At 44.5% G+C, this 14,363-nt stretch overlaps 1 pseudogene; it reads right to left on the reverse strand.

The window, feature by feature from the left end:
* Positions 1-10,563: 10,563 nt before the first annotated feature.
* Positions 10,564-14,363, reverse strand: part of LOC141847070 (cytochrome P450 71A1-like) — a 5,056-nt pseudogene continuing 1,256 nt past the window's right edge.

Genomic DNA, 14,363 nt, shown 5'->3' on the forward strand with positions numbered 1-14,363 from the left:
CAAGTAGTTAGTAATCATCCGTATGTAACGGAAACCCTGAGAGGGCCATTCCACGTAAGTCAAAGCTTGAAAGTGCCCTAATGGCAGCAACCCGAAGTCAAACCCTAGGAGGGCCGTTTCCGTATCTGTATCCGCCGTTTCCGTATAACCCAGTAGTCAATTTATCTGGTTGAGGAACCTATACCCCACTTGTTCCTATAGGGCTGCTGATGCTACTGCTGTTCCTGTTGCTAAAGGAAAGACTGCTGCTCCCGCAGTTCCTGTCGCTAGGGCTGTTGGAGTAGTTCCTAAAGTAGACTACTTTGGGGCAGATAAATTTGCTACTGCAAAAGTAGCAAAAGGAGAATCTTTTGTTGTTGCTAAACAAAGTAGAATCAGTTCGGGCTTTCAAAGGAGTTCCTAAAGTAGCTCCCGCTGCTTCTGTTGGTGATGCTTTTGATGCGAATGCTGTTTCTGCAGCTGATGAGGTAGTTAGGAATCCTCCTATGGTGATGCTTTTTATGCAGACGCTGGGATAGTAGCTTCTGTTGCTTCTGTTGGTGCTCCTTTAGTTGCTTCTACCTGGCACTTCAGACTCCGGTGATGCTTTAGTAGCTGCTGATTATGATGCTTCAACAGTTGATAGTCTTACTGCTCGTCTAGTGTAGCTGTTGCAGTTACTGTTGCTAAAGTCAATAATACTGCTGCTCTTGCAGTTCTTCCTGTCGATAGGCCCTAATATAATAATAAGTTCCCGCGTCAGTTCCTGTTGCGTAATACTATAATTTCCTGGTGCAGTTGTTCCTAAAGTAGAAGAATCCGCTCCTTGAAAAGGAGATCAATTAGGTGCTTTTGAACCTCTAACTTCATAATCAGTTCGTGCTTGAAAAGTAGTTCCTAAATCAAAAAAGAAAGAAAGTAGAATGCTTCCTTAGTTGCTATTGCTGAAGCTGTTTTAGTTGCCGCTGTTGCAGCTGTTGAGTAAAGAAAGTATGTTGCTCCTGGTGTTGCTGAGTCTAGTAGTGATGCCTTTGGAGCTGGCACTGACCTTGGAGCTGGCACTTCGGGATACGTTGTTGATGATGCTGGGGGTGAGTCTATTGTTGCTGCTGGTGCCATAGGCTTCCACTTAAGAAAAGTTTAAGTCATCGGCTTCGGCTCTTGAGTCAGAGGTTTCGGATTATGCACCTTCGGCTTTTGAGTTAAAGTCAGCAGTAACGGCTTTAGAGTTGAAGTCATCGGCTTCATAGGCTTTTGAGTTCCTTACCTTATTTGAGTTCCTTACCTTAATAGTTGAAGTAGTTAATTATACTACTCAGGCATATCAGTCATAGGCACCTTCGGCTTTTGAGTTGTTACTACACTCAACAGATACGACTGACTATAGGATAGACAGATACCTTACGCACTGAGACTTCCTTAGCTGCGAATAAGACTCACCAGAGGGGGAGGCAGAGGGGGGTCACGGTCTTTAAACTCTGTAGCTAACCGTACGGGAACTAGAGATAAGCATAGAGCTAGCGAGGAGATACTCCCCGAAGCGCAGCTAGAGGGACGCACAGTACAGAAATTAATTACTCTAAGACATAAGTCATCAATTTAGGAAATAAGGACAGACTTCCATGATCATTAGATAACTTAACACTTGAAGCTGGGTTAGTCGCTAAAAAGTACTCCTTAAAAAAAGGAGCTCCTGTTGTTGATAAAGTATAGCTTACTAGGTAGGGCTCCGGAGGCTTGACTACTACTGTTGCTACTGACGATGTTTAGTAATCCTATTGGCTGCTTTAAAAGTAGCTATTGATGCTGCCTTTGGAGTTGCTATTGTTACTGCTCTGAGTACAGTGGTGCTGCCCTTGGAGTTCCCGCTGTTGCTGCCCTAGGAGCTCCCACTTCAGTCACTGTTGCTAGTCTTGATGCAGTTGAGTACACTATTGGTGCTGCTTTGGAGTTGTTACTTATTACACTTAACAGATACTCCTAGTCTTTTAGTAGGGTACAGATAACCTTATGTCCCGAGACGTCCTTATGTTCTGTTGCCGGTGAGAGGCACCCCGAAGGGGATAGGCAAGGAAGGGTACAGTTAGTACACCCAGACGAAGGAAAGGAGAGGACAGACTTAGATGATCATCACCAGACCTGGCACTTGAAGACCTGGCACTTGAAGCTCTTTTAATAGCTCAAGTTGTTGACTTAAAAGGTAAGAAACTAAATCCGGCTTTAGAGGACACTCTTGTTCCTAAAGTAGATAAAGGTGCTTCTTAGTATTACTTTATTAGTTGCTTAGATGAGCATCACCAGACCTGGCACTTGAAGCTGTTTTGGAAGCTTTTGAAGCTGTACAGTTGGTACTCTTCTTAGTCGCTTACGTTCCTGCTACTTTAGTTACTGTTGTTCCTGCCACTACTGCTGCTAGTGTTACTGAGGACACTAGGGCTACTGTTACTGAGGACACTAGGGCTACTGTTACTGCTGTTAGTGAGTCTATTGTTCCGAGGGGGGCTACTGCTGGTGGTCAGTACATTGCTCCTGCTACTGTTGCCGGTAAAAGTCCAGTAGGGCGACTAGTGAAGTGGCTATTCCGAGTAGGGCTGCCGATGCTGAGTAATCTCCTAGGGTTGCTGCTAGTGATGCTTCCGTTGCAGTTGCTGTCGCTACTGTTGCTACTGTTAGTGAAGGCCTAAAATCAATACATGCTCTTGCTGCTAGTGTTGCTCTTTTAGTTCCTTCTGTTGCTGCTACTAAGTACAGTAGGGCTGCTGTTGTTCCTAGTGTTGCAGCTGTTTTATAGTTACTGTTGCTAATGCTAGTACGACAGCGAGCGCAGCTAAGAGGCAGTACATATTTATTGCTGCTAAAGAGTCGTGCTTCCTAGAGTCAACAATTTAAATACTTAGCAGCGCAGACACTCCTCTGCTTTGGATAGTAAATCCTTCGCAAAGGTTGCTACTTAAAGAGTTGCGAGCAACTCTTATGCGAGCAATAAAGACATAGTAATCCATCTAGGAACTAAGGACATACTTAGACCCACCACTTGAAGCTAAAGTTTATCTGACTTTAGAATTAGAAGATCTTAAAGCTAAACTTGTAGAAGATCTTAAAGCTAAAGGTGAGACTCTGTTACTTAATAAAGTAAATGCAGATACTGAGGATACTATTCACGCCTTTGAAGAAGTTATACTATTGAGAGGGGTCTTACTACTGGTGCTAGTGAGGAGACTACTGTTGTTGCTGATGTTGCTAGCGAGGCCACGGGGGCTACGAGGGATGCTACCACTGAGGCGACTGGTGCTACTAGTGATGCCTTTGCAGTTACTGTAGCTGTTCCAGTTACTGTAGTAGCTAGGGCGGCTAGGGAGGCAAGGATTGTATATATTTTAGGAACTACTACTTTCACTTTTCCATAGTATTTCGTCCTCTCTTTATTACCGTACCATTATTTGTACTCGACATTATAATAGTGGAGTCGAATCTTCACTTGTGCAGCTGTCTGATGCTATAGGGTTAGTCTATAGAGAATTGGATTTGGAAGAAGCACGGATGAGAGATCAGATAAGAGGCTGCTCCTCACCCTTGAATCACTCTATATATAGAACTGAATAAAAAAGAACCTATCGTTTGCAAACAAATAGAGGCTAGTTCAATCGTACAAGTAGATTATACTAGGAGTGACGTTGTATCTGTGCTGAATAGGGCCCTAACCTAATATATACGCCGAAGCCCTCCCTCTTAAGATGCCCTATCCCACTGCCCGAACCCGAACTCAGTCTCGTGAATGGTCTTCAATTAGTCTAATATGTGAATGGCATTGTGCCAGCATCTGAACTTAGATATTATTTGAATGGCATTGCACCGGAACTTATATTATATACAGGGCGGAGAGGAAGGTATAGCGAATCAATTATCGTAGGGCCGAACTCATCTCTCGAACACTCTTACTTGCGAGAGTCTCATCCCGGGTCCCGGGGAATTTCTTTCAATCGACACGTCCAAGAAACTGATTCAAGGCATGCGCCTAATATAAAAGTAAATTGCTCGTGAGGAACTCTTAGACTTATAACTAACCACCTATAGGGAGCAATGCGAGGCTCGAAGAGGCGACCAGCGACTACAAGACCAATGAGGGATTGCGGCTCATCGACCAATGCGAGGGTAGGAGCGAATGATAATGACGCGCGAGAACTTATCCGCTGCTCCGTAGAAGTAGGGCTAGGCATAGAAGTAGAGGGCTGGGCGGTAGAGAGGTAGAGGGCGTTGCTTCCCCTCCCGCTCTTCATATGAGGTAGGGCACGTGGAGTCAGGGCACACGTGGAGTCTGCGGGGCTCGGATGATTCTCGCTCCTCAAAGCACTGGTTCCATTCCAACCTCTGTCAAAGGTGGGCTCGTAGTTCTCATCGCAGCCTTCGCATTCGCATTCAATTAGTTTGGAGTCGATCATGATTGGGATTGGCGTGCCGGTCCTGAGCCTCTACTCTGTGATCCGCCTATCCTCTCCCAAACGTCCCCCTAAGGATCTCTCAAAGCCTTGTCTGCTCTTTCATAGGTGGGCTCGTTCCCCGGGATAAGATAAGTAAGGCATCTCTTCCCCTAGCATTACTGGCTAGGATCCCGATTCCAGAGCCTGATTAACTTGGTTGGAGTACTAGAACCGCGTAGTGGGGAGAATCAAACCGATGACAGACCAGACTATCTGACCGTAGCCCACCCGAACAAAAGACTGAGCCAGGTCCGCTTTTTATAATTTAAGGGGCTATAGCACCCGACCTCTGCCTCTCCTACTGTCTTCAGTTCTTGGGAATCTTTCGAATCTGTCCTCTACTCGCATTAGTCGATCAGTGATGCATGGTAGATCAGCTCTTTGTCTCCCATACTATAATAAATTCACGTGGAGACGAAGCCTCAGCCCTATGCCTTTGAATAGTTGGTTGCAAAGATAGGTATTGCATTCATTCAATGGATAGCTTCGATTGCGCTACGCTCTGATTTGCAAAGAAGTAGCATAGCTCTTGCCCCTTGAAAACTATCAATATGAGTTCTCCGGTCCGAGCTTCGTAAGCAAGATTGAATCGGTGGGCTAGTAGTGATGGGGAAGGATTCCCCTGACTCTCTCTGCTCTCTCGTCTTGCTTTATCGAGTCTCTTCTTTCTATGATTGATGATTGCTCGGCGAAAGGACGGCTACTCTATTCTTGCTTCCTGGGGATGACTTGAGCAGGGCAGCATTTGCATTCGATAGGCTGATTGCTTTGATCGCGCATAGCTTGTGAGCTCCCGTCGTTGTCACTCGGACCTTTCACTCGCTCCCCTCACCCATCTGATTGGACGCAGCCTTGGACGGGAACCAGAGTCGGCCCGGTAAACCCATTCTGCCTACTGAATTGCTTGCCTTCGCTTCTTCGATTAGGTGACAACAGAACAGTAGTGAGATTTGATTTGAGAAAAGAAAAAAAGAAATGCTTCAACTGAAATTTATTATAGTATGGGAGACAAACTGAGAAGAGAGACAAGCTCTTTATTTATATGCATCCTTATATAGCAAAACTCTCTGATTCTCTGTTGCTCCGAAAGCTTCCTACTGCTTTGCTTGCTCACTGCATTCGGTCCGAGCTACGATGCCAGCCGAAAGCATCACATTCACAGAGCAGTCAACCGCTCCGCCATCCTCGCCTCTTGAATCGGACTTGTCCCTCCGAAGAACCTACCGAAGAACCTATCCGAATTGTCCCTCCACCGACCAGAAGATTGAACCGCATGAGTCAGAGCGGCGACGGCACAAGTTTTGCAAAGCATTTAATGATGGCAAATCTTTCAGTTCAAGCATTTCTGTTCAACTCAACTACGGCTCATCCCGTTCCTTTCCTTGAATGAGTGGGCTCGGAAATCTTTCTGTTCAAGCATTTCAGTTCAACTACGGCGTTCAAGCATTTCAGTTCAACGGGGGATTATTAGCTCCCGTTCCTGTCCCCAACTTTCTTCAGAGTAGTACTTCTCGGGTGGCGTCCCGCCTAAAATAAATATAAATCGCTGGTCGGCAAGATCTGGTTCTTAGGTGGGCGAGCGTAACTTCTTTCTTCATTATTTGCAATCCGCTGCTTTACCATCTGAAGCAATCATTAAACACAAACACAGCGCAGCGCGATCTTTGCAAATACTAGACTATCTATAATTAAAGTCAAGAATAGGCTCTCGGCCCTGTATATATATTTGGCTCGGAGACGCGTGCGGTTCCTCTAATAGTACGCATTCGGATCAACACCTCCTGAATCTCTGCCTTCTGTGCCCTAACGACTGAAGACGGTGCACGCACTGTGAGCCATTGAGAGTCGATTACCTGCCCATGCGAACTACTTACTAGATTTTTGGCGAAGAAAGAGAAGCTCGCCTACTTGAACTACAAGCTTCTCAATACGAGTGTCGTCCATCGCATGCCCTCCCTTACGAGCTAGTTCTTTACACTTGACCTCTTCTCTTCTTTACGCCCTTGGCTTCATTTGCTCTTTACTCTTTCGTACGCATGCATTCGGATCTCGCAACCGCTCCCCTAGAAGAGGAACCGAACCTTCATTCTTTGACTGAGCACACCGAGGACTAGAACTCCCCATCGCACCCGTCCGATGCCGATCCAACAACTCACCGAACTCGAATAAAGAACAAAAGTAGTGCTTGAACAGTCTTATGGGATAAAAAGAATGGACAAATTCTACTCCTTTCCAAGCGACACTACTTCCGCAGCTATATCGGACTCTAAATAGATCAAAAAAAGACTCTTCTCCGAGCAACACTACTTTTGCTTATATATTGGACTGCCATACGAGACTCCTTTCCCCTATTTGATTGGACGGGAACCGATGACTCACAGCACCTACTGAATGAGGGGAAGCGAATGCTAGCTGACATAAGAACTCATCTCTTACTTGCCGCGTCAAGATTTTCTCACTTATTATTATTATTATTACTCGCAGCAAATTATAGTATTACGAACTTAATATATATACGGGGTGAAATATATATACAGGGCCAAAAATCTAGTAAAAGGAGATAAATAGCCTTTGGGGCTATTTACGACTAATCCGAATCTTTCCTAACTATAAAACGTACTTACAACTTATATTATAGTATGGCTTAGTCGTAAATAGCCCCAAAGGCTATTTATATGCCTCTGCGTAGCAGAGGTACTTATCTTATATTATATACAGTTAGTCTACGCCTTTGGGGCTATTTATCTCCTTTATATTTATTTTAGGTTGGAATTCAATGCTTTGTTTGCTCCTTTCGCATGAAGCTTCCTTACCCGGCTGCATATGCTCTTTCTCCGGAAAAAGAGTCTTAAGTGCCTACCGAGTCCTTTCCGAACCCTTAGATCTTTCGTAGTTTCGTAGTGAACGACTGTGCTGCTAAGTCTAACTAGGCATATTGAAACTGAATCTGCTCTTCCCGTGCCCCGCTCCCTGTATTCAGCTCCCCGTTCAAGTTCTCCTTTTGTTCGGGCTCTATCGGCACTCAATACTAATTCAAGCTAGTCCCCAGTAGAGGTACCAGCACCGTTCTTCTTATTAAGAGAAGCAACTGCGAAGGTTGAGTGATAGGAAAGATACCGTATACTACTATGAAAAAGCTACACCATTCACTGCAGCAACAGCTACCAACTCTACCGGGAAAAGAGTGATAGGCGCAATGCCATTAAGGTTGGTCTTCTTTCGTCCCTATAGCTTACGCGAGAGCTCTCAAGTCAGTCGCCCCTTGCCTTTCCGAGTTCAAAAGAAAGGAGACCCACGGGAGGGGAAGAAAGAGAAAGAGAGAGTAGGTTGAAAGATGGTCTTTAAGAGGCACTTTCGCGTACTAAAGGATAAGGATCCAAAGCACGGGGAAAAGCTTCTATTTAGATTCTTGTTATGAACGCTCCAATCCAATAAACCTCTCCCTACCGGTCGGAACTCAAGGTACGCCATAGTTGATTAAATCAAGGACAACTACAGCTGCGGAGGACTCGTACAGAGCTATTGAAAGGAAAGCAAGACCATTCTTATATGACACTACGCCGACGTTGGAAGCATTAGAAAGGACGTTAAACTGTTATTATACGTGAATTGTTTGAGGCTATATATAATTATTTGATATTTAACTCGTACGAGGTTTAAGCTAATCTTGTTCCTTTAATGGGCCTTACTATATATTTGGCGAGGAATGAATCATACTTTTTCGGGACAAGAATAAAATTAGTGCCTGTAGAGTGAATCCGAGTTCAAACCTTCTCCACTAGTCGTTCGCGTTCGTTATAAGAAGATCTTTCTCCGCCTACAAGGAAAGGTAGTTTACGCCGGCATATGAAAGGTCTCATCCCGTACTCAAACAGATAGTCTCTTTCAACTGGCAGGACAACAACAACTGCTACTGACTCGGGAGGCAAAAGAAAATAAACAAAGATGCCTAGCCTAGAACGGCTTATGAAAGAGATTAAGCTCAAGTTCAGTGGTTGAAACCTCTGTAATCGATCGATGGGAACCTCGAAGCTGTCTGGGGTAGGAGCAAACTCATATTAGGCACTGCCGCAGCACCAACTGGTACAAGGAAGAGGCACGATAGCGAAGATCAATCCATCTCAATCTACAAAAAGCATTGCCTTGGGCATGCAACCCAAATAGAAAGACCGCTCGCTCGAAGAAAACTCTTTTAGAGCCTGGTACAAGCCAAGCCCCCTCGATTCGGCAACAAGAGTCGGTTATGGAATAGTCTTTTGGTCGGCCTGAGGACGGCCGGTAAGCTTTATCGCGGACCTGCCTTGCTGACAGGGAGGATATGAAATAGATAGTTGCACTTGCCTTCACTTAGAAAGTCTACGCCCTCTATTAGAGTCAAGTAAGGCATGCTCTCGAAACTAGATTCACTTGTTCTTGTCTCCGGCGATTAACCTATTCCAGAGCAGTCTGGTGATTAGCCTATCTCGCACTACTCGAAGCCTTCGTAAACTCATTGTCGGGTTCTATCGTAGTGGAGGTGAGGGTATCCGTAAGGGTATCATAGGCTCGAGCACACGTGCGAGAGGGCCGAGGAAACGGTAGAGTGAATGGCCGATAGAACTACTCTTGCAGGAATTTATTATAGTATGGGCAAATATAGTCAATTCTTGCAGCAAATTATAGTATTACGAACTTAATATATATACGGGGTGTACCTGAATGTACGTTCTCTTCGGGGATCGCAATTATACTGGTAATGATTTCTTGGGAGCCTAAAATAAATATAAATTAGGAAAGATAGGCTCGACTAATATTGATAAGGAGAGGGCCGAGGAAACGGTAGAGTGAATGGCTATTCAAAACGTATACTGATCTGCCCTTAATAGTCGAATTTACTTTACTTAGGGGCAGCGGATTATTACCAGTATAATTGCGTGCCTGCAAAAGTAGTAGTTCCCGAACTTAATATAGTCTAGTCGTAAATAGCCCCAAAGGCGTAAACTAATCCGTCTTACTATAATATAAGTACCTCTGCTATGCAGAGTAGATAAATAGCCTTTGGGGCTATTTACGACTAATCCGAATTTACCTAAAAGAAATAGAAAGGAGATAAATAGCCCCAAAGGCCCTGCATTCATAATATAAGTTCTAATCCGCCTGTATATAATATAAGTTCCTCTGCTACCCCTGATTAGTCGTAAATAGCCCCTTTGGCTATTTATCTGCTCTGCATAGCAGAGGTACTTATCTTATATTATATACAGTTAGTCTACGCCTTTGGGGCTATTTATCTCCTTTACTAGATTTTTGGGCAGATAAATAGCCAAAGGGGCTATTTACGACTAAGCCATACTATAATATAAGTTCAAATATATAGTAAGGGCCGCCTTACTATAATATAAGTTCCTCCTCAATTGTATATATTAGGGCCCTTACTATATATTGGGGAGATAAATAGCCCCTTTGGGGCTATTTACGACTAATCCGAATCTCCTCTCGCCAAATATATATACAGGGCCGCCATACTATAATATAAGTTCAAATATATAGTAAGGGCCGACGACTAATCCGACGTACTTATATTTTTGGGCACGACTGGTCCCTAATATAAAAGTAAATTCCCTAAAATAAATATAAATTGTCCGATAGGCATATTTCGACCATATATATAAGGGCCGTAAGGGCTCGCCATACATATAAGTTCTAGGGCCGAGGAAATGGCAGATCTTTCCCAATATATATACAGGGCATTTCCTCGGCCCTAGAACTTATATGTATGGCGAGCCATCTAAAGATGCCCTTATAGTCGGAATTTATATTTATTTTAGGGCACTCCTTTTCCCTACCAACATACTTTCATACCTCCAATCGGGGGGCTACTTCCGTCTCGCACTAACCCGCTTTTCCCTGCTACCGCTACTGGTACTGACTCATCTTACTTCCTAAAACTCTTATCTATTGGAACGGCTACTGGAACAATAACTGAGACTCGCTACCTCCTTTAGAACTGGATTGAATTGAATACTAGTTGGTGAGGGCTTTTTCCCATCTCTGGCCAACTAGTAAGTAGGTCGAGTCCAAACTCATTTCAAACTAGCGTAGCTGACTGACGCTTTTACCTTTAGAGTCAATTATGCGAGTCAAGCGTAGCTAAAGGAAATCGAGAAGAGGGTTTCTCATTCACCCAAAAATCTTTTTTAGTCAAATCTGGCACCCAAAGAGTGAATGGTTGAAGCTTGTAGCCTGTAGTCTGTGGTGTGCCTTTCACGAGAAACAATGCCATGTTAGCTGCAGTTGGTTGAGTGCCGACCTTCAACATGTAAAGAAAAAGGATAATTGCGCTAGGCGCTCTCTTAAAAACTCAAGTTAAAGAAGCCCGCATACCCACTCTTCTTTCCCTTGAGTTTTTATCTTTAAACCCTGGCTAATACAATGTGATGGCGGAGCCGTTCGTGGTGGGATTAGACCCACCATCTCACTGGACAGAGGAGCCGTTCGTGGTGTGGACCCCCTACCCCCATCCACTCACTGGCGAAGACGACCGAGGACAGAGAAGGGGTAGGGCAAGGAGGGAGTGTGTATTGTGCTTTCCTAATGTTGTATAGTTTTTCTCCTTGGGCAGAGGGCTTCGGGACAGGAAAACTCGACTGAAGGGCCGGTACTAGCTTTTAAACTTCCTCGTTTTTCTTGTTTTGGAATTTTCCAGATCAATAACTTGAGCTATATTCCATTTTCACATCTGGATAAAAGAGAAGACAGATTCATTCCTACTTTCTTTGGCAAGTGAGGTTCGGGAAGCATATCCCTTTAATTAAAAGACGCGAAAGCCGGGAATTAATTGAGACTCTGAGCGGAGTACCCACCCTCTTGCAGCACCTTCTACACTTTCTCCGGCACATGATTTTGATTATTCTTTCTGTAGGGAAGGACGTGCTCCCAGGCTTGGCTGGCAGGAGTTAATCTGTCAGTAGACACCTAGTCGAATAAATGAATGAAAAGAGGAGAAAGACTCATCATTGGCGGCAGATGGTCATTCCCGGAAACAGAATCAGACGAGGAATAAAGACTTTAGAAGGCCCGATTTTATCCACGCATCGCATACTTAAGTAGGAAAAGCAGAGTACTTAATGGCTTGAGTTCCTTCCTTCGGGAAAGGGTGAGGCAGAGCAGTCAGTGAAAGAGCACAATAGATCCATCCGTCTTTTCGTGCCCAGTCGGGAGGTTCCAGGCCCTGACTTTAGGAACTTATTAAATTCCTAAAAGAGAGAGAGCGAGCCCGGTCAGTTCGACTAACCCACTGAATGCCTACGCCAACTAGTAGTCGCTTCTACATTCATTCCCTGACCTTCCATACGAAGCTAAAGGAATAGCCTACGGAGTCTGGAGCTGTAGAGCATGAGAGTGAAGAGGAGGCCTCTCCCTCATTCAAAAATAGATAGCAGTTAGGCAGACGAAGGGCTCAATCTGGCTCTTTCTTTCCGGCGAGCATTTAATTCGATTAGCAAGAGCAGAAGAGTCAAAGGCTAGAGTAGAGGCTCCAGATGCTTTGCTGAAAGGAGCGAGTAAAAAAAAACAACTTCTTTATAAGTTCTGAGTTGCGACTGAAGAGGAGCGAAGAAAAGAACAGGAGCGAGTTCAAGGACGCGTGCGAATCTGTGTTCAAAGGGTCGGTCCCAGGAAGGAGGCCAGCTCGATCCTTAGCTAATGCAGATGCCGTGATTATTGAATGAGTGCGATTCTTGCCTTTGCTAGTTTTTTCATATACGAAAGCAGATGGAAAAAGTAGAGATATGAGCGCTGTGCTACTAGGAGACTATGCAGAGAGAAAGAGTGGATTTCCGTTCAAGTCTGAGTCATTATCCCCGAACGCAGCTGCCAAGAGACTTGATAGTGGCTAGTGCGAATCCTAACCTCTTTCATCATATGAATCTTCGGCTTACTTGAAAGAAAGGGCACTATAGTAGATCTGCTAGGCTGTCCTTCGTTCGTCACTTTCCTCTCGCGTTACTAATCGTTCGCACCAGGTCTTAATGAACGTTGTTCGCACCTGTCAGAAGTTCAGAGAGCCCAATTGTACCGAAGAAGGACGAGTAGCTGCGAGACCTTCAAAAGCGCCCGTGCTACCTAGGCTCAGTCAGCCTATCGAAGACTCAAACAAATAGACCGAGCAAGGAATACACTGTCTTCTTCCTGCCTTCAGTCTGGCTCTGTCTTCGCCCTTTCTGCTCATGTCTCTCTAGTCTGCCCTCTTGGCCTTCTGTCCCCTTCCTTCCTCGAGCTACTCTCTTCCTCTAGCAGAGAGAGAGGAACGAAGGTACGAGACGACATTCGATCAGATGAGCAGCAAGCTCTATTTTGTCTAAAGTTCCAACTCTTGCTCTGCGTCATTACATTCGCTCGTAATCTCCCCTTTCAAGTCAGAATGCCAGGTACAAATCAGCTGATCACGGCATCTGCTCTTGCAAGCTTTGATGATAGAGATCCTAGGAGGCTAGCTAAGGTTTCGACTTACTGAATGCACTCAGGGACGCTTTCCTTATAGGTCTGGGTGTGAGGGAATCAAGAGATAGATTCTTTCTAGAGGAACTTATATTATAGTAAGGCGAGACAGACTCCTTTTTTTATAATAAAAGAAACTCACATAGTTCCAGGTAGAGATAGAAAGATGAAGAACCAAGATCCCATATCTGAATTCAAGGCTTCACGTCGCTGTCGCAGGAAACTGACTTTTATATTAGGCCCAAAAATAGAAGCCAATATATATACAGGGGGATTAGTCTACAATTGCTACGCAATTTACGCCAAATATATAGTAAGGGCCGCCTTACTATAATATAAGTTCCTCTGCTATGCAATTTAACTCCTATGCGTAGCAGAGTCGATCGGATTAGTCGTAAATAGCCTTTGGGGCTATTTATCTCCTCTGCTACGCAATTTACGCCAAATATATAGTAAGGGCCGCCTTACTATAATATAAGTTCCTCTGCTATGCGAGGAGATAAATAGCCCCAAAGGCGTAGACTAATCCGCCTGTATATAATATAAGTACCTCTGCTACGCAGAGGAGAGAAATAGCCTTTGGGGCTATTTACGACTAATCCAAATCTCCTCAATTTACTATATTAGGGCCCTTACTATATATTGGGGAACTTATATTATAGTAAGGCGGATTAGTCTACGCCTTTGGGGCTATTTCTCTTCTTGGGGCTATTTATCTCCTTTTCCTAGGCCCCAAAAACCTAGTAAGTAATTATGTCAAATTCATAGGCTATTTACCTAGGCTTTGAGTCAAATTCATAGGCTATTACTATACAAGGAGTGAACTTACTAATATAATAATAAGTCGCTTTCTCCCGATAGCGCAACTTTCCTTATCTTCTCTTTCTTTAGTCGCTCCGGCTACGTTTCACTTGCTCCTCGGCTTTCAGTCGCTACTCATCACTTATATATTAGCTAGACTAAATACTAGTAGCACCTATCCCAAGCCAGCTCTCTTTCTTGTGCAGAAGAAAAGAAAGTCGACCAGGCCTCTTCCACCTACGTATGAATTTGAATAGGGCGGGTAATATAGTAAGGGCTTTAGGGACCTGCTGAATCTCAGTTCAAAGGCCTGGCTGCAGGATCCGACTAATGCCGAGCTAGGAGATGATGATTTAACGGAATGCCGAGCACAAATCGGTCTGCAGAGTTTCTTGACCCCAATATATAGTAAGGGCCCAGCACCCGCATATGAGCTTATTAGGCTCTACTCCAAGACTAGCCCGCGAGGAAGTCGTCTTCATTCATATGTTCGGCAGGAGATAAGTCCTGGCGGGAGCAGGGCCCTGTATATATATTTGGCCAATTGTACGCTGGCACATAAAGATCCCCTTTTGGTTCATTCATTCTGCAAATAACTTCTATACTAAGGAGAAGTTGCCAGGGCGG

The sequence above is a fragment of the Curcuma longa genome, chromosome 16, assembly GCF_044706935.1.
Source record: "Curcuma longa cultivar G26 ecotype Majalengka, Jawa Barat chromosome 16, ITB_CL_G26_1.1, whole genome shotgun sequence".
Classification (NCBI taxonomy): domain Eukaryota; kingdom Viridiplantae; phylum Streptophyta; class Magnoliopsida; order Zingiberales; family Zingiberaceae; genus Curcuma; species Curcuma longa.